This window comes from Staurois parvus, unplaced genomic scaffold (assembly GCF_062004578.1).
Source record: "Staurois parvus isolate SC_StPar_1 unplaced genomic scaffold, SC_StPar_1.0 ptg000589l, whole genome shotgun sequence".
NCBI classification, from domain to species: Eukaryota; Metazoa; Chordata; class Amphibia; order Anura; family Ranidae; genus Staurois; species Staurois parvus.
This window is the reverse complement of record NW_028318385.1, coordinates 230333-239094: the sequence shown is the minus strand read 5'-3', so window position 1 is coordinate 239094 and position 8762 is coordinate 230333.

Sequence of the window (8762 nt, the reverse complement as noted above, 5' to 3'; positions counted from 1 at the left end):
CAAACAAATTTAGAATCAGGTGTTAAAATTGCACAGGATTGTTGACACTTCTATCTGACAGTTGAGTTATGGCCACTGTGGTAGTTCAAATGTCATGCTTACTCCTAATGCAGGTGGTCAGGCACTATAGTTGGTACTGTGTTCTTCACCTATAACAGCCACTTTTGCTATAAGGCAAGCAGGTTGCCCCCAGGTCTTATGCACAATGCTATAGTGCCTGGCCACCACACAAGAGCAGACATAAACTGAACACAGCAAACAGGTACTTGTGGTTGGCAGACAGACAGAGTAGTTCAATGACAGTCCACATACAAGGCAGGCAAGGTTCAAAATAGCCAGGGCTAAATCCATAGTCAAAAGGCAGGCAGAGTTCAGAGAATAGTCGATATTGAATCTGAGGTCATCAACGAGGGAATCCAGACAGCACAGCAGGACAGACAAACAGGGAGTTTGAGAACTTGTAACCAGAGATATCACAAGCATTAGGCTGCAGGCTTGGCTGGTTTAAATAGGGTTTGGTCTCCACCCAGAGACTAGCCACATCAATCACCTTGCAGGTGGACAGCCGACAGGGAGAATATATCACAGCCAAAACTAGGATGCTGGAATGAGACCATAAGCTGTGAAGCACTAGAGGCTCCTGACATCAAAACAAAGATTTATGTGTTTGTTTTGCCAAATAATGTAAGCATGTTGTCACAGCACATACACTGAGATACTAACTGGAAGATACCTTTTGGCATTAAAATTATGCTAAATTCACATAAATTATAGATATCATGCCACTGTATTTAGTTTTAAAAAACAAATCCTCTGAGTGTCTTATTTCTGCAGCATTGCTGTGTGGTCACGAGATCTTTCCCTGTTCTTTGGCATCTGCAGAGAAAGATCCTTGGGAGGGGCTTCTATTAGTTTGCTGATGTATGCTCTCTATGGTATGAGTCTGTATCTGGCCAGTCCTGACTGGTAATGTACCAGTTGCATGACTGAAAAAAACTGTTTCAGAAGAGCAATCCAAATTAAATTAAAAACATTGAAAACTGTTTTATAGCTCCCTATACATTTTTATTTGACATCAAATGTGTATTTTGTATGCATTCATTTGGTATAGGCAGAATCAAAGATGATTAACATTAGCTTGCATTTTGTTCAGACAGCATCTGCATCCAAGTCTCTTTTTTTATTTTATAGGTATTAGCAGTTACATATGTTGTACTTAAACTATATGTAAAGCCTCACCTTGAAAAACAACCAATTCAGGTTAAAATAGAAACAAAATCAAAACATTTGTGTATAGATATAAAAACAAACTATTATAAACATGTTTTCCCCTTTTTATAAGTACCATAAGTAACATACCCTCTGTTCGTAGCTGCATACGAGCTTGGGGAGGAGAAACAGCAACACACTGAACTTCCCAATAAATGGCTGGGATGGGGTGTCAGGACAAGTCTGCCCTGTGGAGGAGAGCACACTAATTTCCCAGCACAGCTAGAGAACTTACTGTGGTATGTTCTCCTGCTTAGTGTGGTCAGTGTTTAACAGGAAAACAGAGGACCTGACAGGAACAACAGAGATTTCACATAAAGGAAGCAATGCAAAGAGAACAGGATATTTTTCATGAATTTCATGAATAGGAAATGTTGGGTTTACATATTCTTTAAAACTGATTTATATTAAAACTAAGCTTTCTGTGAGTTTCTTAGTGAATGTAATCAATCAGCATATTATATCCAGCCCTGATAATGTTTAGCATTAGGAGGACATGGAGGAGGAGGAAGAGAGGGGAGTGTCATTTACCACTGTGTGTATGCCCAAGTGTGACTCTATAGCCATGTGGGCTGCTCAGATAAGAAAAAGGAGGAAATGAAGATCTTAGAAGGGAGCTGAAACTGAACATGCTCATTAGAGGACGCCAGCTGATCTACACAATTTCAGCCTGCAATTGAGACACAGAGAAGATGGGAGGGAGAACTGAAGGCGGGTATATTTCAGTCTACAAAAAAAGCAAATGCCTTAGTGGCTTTGTGAGTATGCACACTTTTGTTATATATCATGTAATAAGAGTTTTTCATAGTCTGGGTTTATTGGCACTTTAACTCTGCCAGGCCTTTTGCTCCACTTTTAAACTCCTGTGGCCAGAACATTTTTTTAATTTTTTCATAACAGCTTTCAGAGTTTGTGAAAAAAAACCCAAATCAAACATTTTCTGAAAGCATAGAACAAATATAATAAGAAGAAAGTGTTACTGATTTTTTTAGGCCTTGTGATATTTGCGCAAATCTTTATCAAAACAAAAATGTATCTAAAAATACACAAAAACGTATTCACAGACACAAACACAGCAAAACTTACCAAATTCTTGCTAAATTCCACTAAAATTAAAAAGCTATAACTGTATTGAGTTAATAAATAACAAATATTTGTAAATTTTAACTTGCACCTTTTTGTGAAATGGTGAAAACGGAAGGTAAGCAAAACTGTAAATATAAACAATTTACTCTAAAAATCTGGAGGTTACCATTTTTCACTTACAGCTTTTAGATTTTGTAAAATAACCTCCCAAAACCATACATTATCTGAAAGCACATGACCAGTAGAATACAAAAGAAGGAGCTACTGATTGTTTTGGTCCTGTGATATTTGCGCAAATGTTTATCAGAAAAATAATTTCTCTAAAATACACTAAAATCATTATATGCGGAAAGAAACTCATCAAAACTTACATAATTCCTGCGAAATTCCAACTAAGTATAAAAGCTAAAACTGTATTGAGTAACAAATATTTTAAATTTTTAATTGCACCTTTTTGTGAAATGGTGAAAACTGATCATGTGCAAAACAGTAAATAAATACAATTTACAATTTAATTTAATCTGGAGGTTTAATATTTTTCACTTACAGCATTTAGAGTTTGTGAAAGACCCACCCAACCATACATTTTCTGAAAGACCATGACCTGTATATTAAAAAAAAGTGCTACTGATTTTTTTAGGTCCCAAAACAGTTGTGCAAATGTTTATCAAATCGCTATTTTCACTAAAAGTACACTAAAGCCTTTATTAGCATACAAAAAAATGTACTTACAAAATTCCTGCTAAATTCCTATTAACGCCTAGTTCATATGGGAAGTACTAAAGTGTATGCCCATGGAGGGCCATGTTTACGAGCATGGGGATGCCCAGGTGTTATGCGGCTCCCCGTGCTGGCAGTCCCATTCATCTCAATTGGGATGCAGCGGCTACATGGCCACAGCCATTGCTCCCAACCTGAAGTCCATGTAGGAGAACAAAACCCCAAATGCAGACAGTGTGAGCTCAGGGACATGCACTGGGACCCACCCAGATGTCAAATTGGGAGCAGCTGCTGTGCCTGTGCAGTTGCTACATCCCAATTGACATCAATGAGACTGCCTGCACAGGGATGCACAGAACACCTATGCATCCCCGTTTGGGTAAACATGGACCGCAAGGGCATGCAATGTAGTATGCTCTGTGTGAACAAGGCCTTACTATGTTTTTTTAATTTAATTTTTTATTTTATTTGTTTGGGTTTTTTTTTACAATTTTATTTTTAATATGTTATACATTTGTGGGGGGTGGTGGTGTTGACAAAATCTATAGATTATGAAATATAATATTTCCATATAATATTGTCCATAGTTATAGGCCTCTCTTCCATTAATTTCCATAGAGTATCTCTGATTGGTTGGCCAGTCTATTCCCTTTCATAATTGGCTAACTTCAAATCCCCTGTATTTAGCATACACCAACCCCCTTTAAGCCAAATCTTGGCACATTTCATGACCTTTTGCTGGGAAATTAAGTATTCATGAAGGGCTGGCCACCTTCATTGCATATCTAAATGAGATATCCTTTGAAGTGCATATTTGTGAATCCAACAGGTTTTGTCCCATTGTTAGATAAACTAACTCTGGCATCGAACTGTCTGAAAGAGGATTCTCAGCAAAGATGTCTGTTATACAGTAAAGAATGTGTAATTAATAAAATATTCCTTTTGGCAACTATGGTATCTATAGAAGAGGAATTTATGGGAAGACATATTGCACATCCGCACTGATAAAGCTCTAACTGAAATATAATCTTAATCCAATATTATTTACAGTGTTTAATAAAGATTTCACATAAACTCATTATCTAACAGTCCGCCCCTGGTTGCCAGTGAAACTAGGCCACACCTAAAATAATGATTCATGTGTAATCTCCTTTAATATTCAGAATTTTGCTGTTGCCTTCTGAAAAAAAAAAACTCTTTGAAAAGACTCTTTAAACTCAGCTCTACAGTCCACATTTCTGGATCTCAATATATGTAGTTGCACTTGCTTCTGTGACATCCTTCCATGGCAATTTTTTTTTGTATACGTATGCTTTATTATTGTGGGCACAAATATAATAATGGAAAACACAGGTTTCCTGAAGAGTACTTGTAAGACATATTCATTCAAAGTGATGTTTATCTAGTACTTCTGATTATTATGGACCATTGTTGGCAATTGCTATAGATGTATTGTGACATACTCATGAGAATCTTTTACATTGCCACATTAACAATTTGGTTTGAAATCACCCTCTGTCTCCCTCCATTGTCATAAGCCTGCAAGTAATTCCCCACCTTCTGCTGATGCCCACTGTGTCTGTATGACCCTTCAGGTCTCCATTGGTGATCTTGTTGCCATCGCAACTCACACCAAGGTATGCTTTTACTGGAATCTGTGTCTGTCAGGGCTCCAGGTATGACCAGAGGTGTGTGGGCTAACACAAGGAAATGCAGGCTCAAGTATGGTGTAAACAATATAATTTATTAGAGGCTATACAAAAATATAAACACAATATAAACGAAACCAAACCTCCAACTGATAACGTAAAGTACAAGCACACAGACAAGAGTAGTCAGGGCTGGTGAGGTGGAGTGGTCAGGCAGGCCGGGTCAGGAACCATCGAGCAGACAAGGTACAAAGGAGCAGGCAGAAGAGTGGTCAGGAATAGCCGAGGTCAGTGCAGGCAGAGTTCTATCAATGTCAGGAGTCAGGCAGAGGGATCAGGAAGGCAGGCAGGCGACAGGATCAGGTTCAGGCACAGGGGCTCATGAGAACAATACACCAAGGTCCTGATTGCAGGCCTGGTCCTGCTTAAATACACCTCCTGCAATCAGCCTCAGGTGATGGCTTGACTGCAGAAGTGAGATTCTGGCTGCTGAGAGCACCCGCTGGCCAGCACTGGTACTGCAGCCCACAAGGCAGGTGAGTCCCACCACCAGTGGCGAGTCCATTCCTGACAGTGTCCAGTTATACAAACCCTGATGGGCTAAAGCCTTGGCTGGTTCCAAACATTTGTGCACTGAATTCCGTCCTTGGCTACTGGGTGTAGCTACTGTATGAGCCATGCCTTTAGCACGCTAAGGTAGAGGTCATACCTTTAGCAGACTAGGGAAGAGTTCGCAGTGCAGAGTAGGCAATGTCATATAAGCAGACCAAATAACTTAATTTCAGAATACAGAGAAGTGTGATGTCACATGTTACTTGTGGCTTCAGGAATAATCCAACTAAACTACACTTGAGTACAATTGTACTATAATATACCTGCTAATGGCCAATCACTATGAATCTCATCTCAAGTCCCAGTATATTTATGTGATACTCAAGCAATGCCCTTTGAACTCCGTTATAGCAAAAACCAACAAACAGAACAAAAAAGACTGTATATGAGGACTGATAGATTCTAGGACTGTAATGAGGAGTTCATGTGAGATGTAGAGATACTATAGAATGGATACACAACTGTTTCTTAAACCTGGTTTTACTTTTGTTGTAGTTGGCAATAGTTAAATGACAATAAGGGAGCTTCACTACATTTATATAAAACAGTTATTCAATGTTGGAAGATAAAAAAAAATGCTGGAAATTCACTTAAACACACAAAAATGCTGTAAGGGAGCTTTAATATTCTATATCAAACATTTAAAAAAAATGTTCTCCCTGCGCAATTTCAAAATGTTCTCCATGTGTTCTCCATATCCCCCTCTTTTTTTATTTCACCATAGCCAAACCAAACAACTTAAGCACCCAGGAAGAAAAATTGTGCTAAAAGGATAGACAGAAAAAAAGAGCAAAAAAAAAAACCAAAAAAAAAAACCCCAAAAAAAGTACAGATTTAATGCTCACTCAGCATGACAATTATCATACACCATTCTCATTAACTTGTTAGAGAGCATTGAATCTGTATTTGGTCTCCAAAACAAAATCCAAACTGCATTACAAAAAAAAAGCATTGCTGTTATACAGTGACTTGGCACAAGCCACTTCTAAATTGATCCATTTTAAACTCACTTTGTAAGGCAGGGACACAAAAAAAAATACAAAAAGTAGAGAGAGGAAAAAAAACTTTTATTTTAGAGTTTTAGTTCATCCCGACTGTCATTAATTAACTGAATGCTATGAACTGACTTCCAGCAGAGGTAATTAGTCTGTCAACATTAAGTTGATTTAGAAAAGCTTGGGGACACACATATGTCTATACTCTGACAAAAAGGTTATACAACCAAAGAAAAAAATTCAAGACAACCCCGATTCGGAGGGTTTTTAAGTACCTAAATTCTAGAACAACATGTAAACCTGTAGTATTTATACACATTAAAAAAAACATGAGTCTATTTGGAAGAGAAAAAACAAAAACACAAACATACTAAATCGAGAAAATACGATCAAGTGCAAAATAACATTTTATCATATATTTCCCAGTGTCAGAGTGAATGAAAACTTCACTCTGAGCCACAGGAAAGAAATGGAAAAATAAAATTCCTACATTTTCTGAGTTATTGTGATTAAGATGTTATATCTGTGCACAGATTCGATAGCAGATAAGATTAAAAAACAAACAAAAAAAAAAAACATTTTGGTACCAGTACTGAGCTCATTAGAAAGGTGACAGCCAGAGAGAAAACAAAAAGTAAATGCATGTGCGTAAAAGTGATCACATTTCTAATTGATGGCCATCAAACAATGGTGTGTTCACATCCCTGAAAAAAAGTATTTGTTTTACAGATATAGACAGTTCATACACATCCAATACATCACACAGGCACACTCATTACTTGAAATCATCCATTGAATCAAATACTTTATGGTATTACCATGTATTTCTTGTAAACAGGAGAAAAAAAGGAAAGAAGATAATCCCCGTGTTTGCATCCCTAACCTCATATACTTTACCTTTGTTGGGTATGTGTATTTATGTATATAGACATCTATATGCATACACCTATCTTTATATGTAAAACATCTCTTTCATGAACTCACTGAACCTGAAAAATATACCTTAAAAACAAAAGTTATTACTTTTTTCCTTTAACACACAAAGAAAGTGAACAATACAACATTGTTACATTTATATTAGTATATGGTCACTGACATTCACACTTTCTATATAACTTATATTCCTTTTTGGTTCCCAATGAGCAAGTTACTCCCTCCTTATTTTTCCAATTCGAGGATTCAGTAAAATCTCTTTTAAAAGTTTGGAATTCCTTCACAAACTCATCTCGTTCCAGTTTAATTTGCTTAATTCCAGCCTGTAAAGATTCATTCTTGATCGTAATCGTTGGGAATGGGATGGATAATCTCGACTTTTTGTAGTTATTACTAGAGATGAGCGAAGTATTCAAAAATTTGATTCGACTGATTCGGCGAATTCGTGGAAAAATTTCGATTCGAGTCGAATATATTCGCTGTGAATTTAACATAAAAAAGGGTGTTTCTAGGCTTCAGAGAGACTTAATATTAGTGCAGAACACTGTACCTTTAATTTAAATGCCCTTGGAGTCTGCTGGGGAAGAGAAATAATACTGTCAGTCAGTATGACATGCAGATGAGTGCCGTCGATCTTAGAATCACCGCACACTTCACTCATTTGGGCAGTCACGGGGCCAAAACCAGAGTGTGGAGCCACAGTGTGGCGGTGGAGGCAGCAGCAATGGGAGGCCATACAGCACCCTATGACAAAAATGGAAACCACCAGCAGTGTGAGGAGACCTGAAAGTGGCACATGGCAGAGTGTGGAGATAGAGACAGCAGCAATGGGAGGCCGTACAGGGACCCATGACACACTCTGGACCTGTCAGCAGCATGAGGAGGCGGTACAGGGGCCCATGACAGATTACGGGCCTGGCAGCAGCATGAGGAGTCGGTACGGGGGCCCATGGCAGATTACGGGCCTGGCAGCAGCAATGGGAGGCCGTACAGGGACCCATGACACACTCTGGACCTGGCAGCAGCATGGGGAGGCGGTACAGGGGCCCATGACAGATTACGGGCCTGGCAGCAGCATGAGGAGTCGGTACGGGGGCCCATGACACACTCTGGACCTGGCAGCAGCATGAGGAGGCGGTACAGGGGCGCATGACAGATTACGAGCCTGGCAGCAGCAACTTGGACAGGAGGACGTTCAGCTTCTGCACCGTCGGGTGCGTGCTCGCAAACTGTTGTCTCTTGGAAACGGATTCCAAGAAAGACTGCTGACGGAATCCGTGAAGAGGAGTAGCAGGAGAAAGAGCATCTGAACGAGCGGAATATGCCAACAAGCGACAACAGGGGCCCATGGCAGATTAGGGGCCTGGCAGCAGCTATGGGAGGCCCGTAATCTGCCAGCACCCTATGACAAAAAATGGAACACACCAGCAGTGTGAGGAGACCTGAAAGTGGCACATGTTTGGGGCATGATTCATGGCGGATTTAGTCAGTTGTGTCA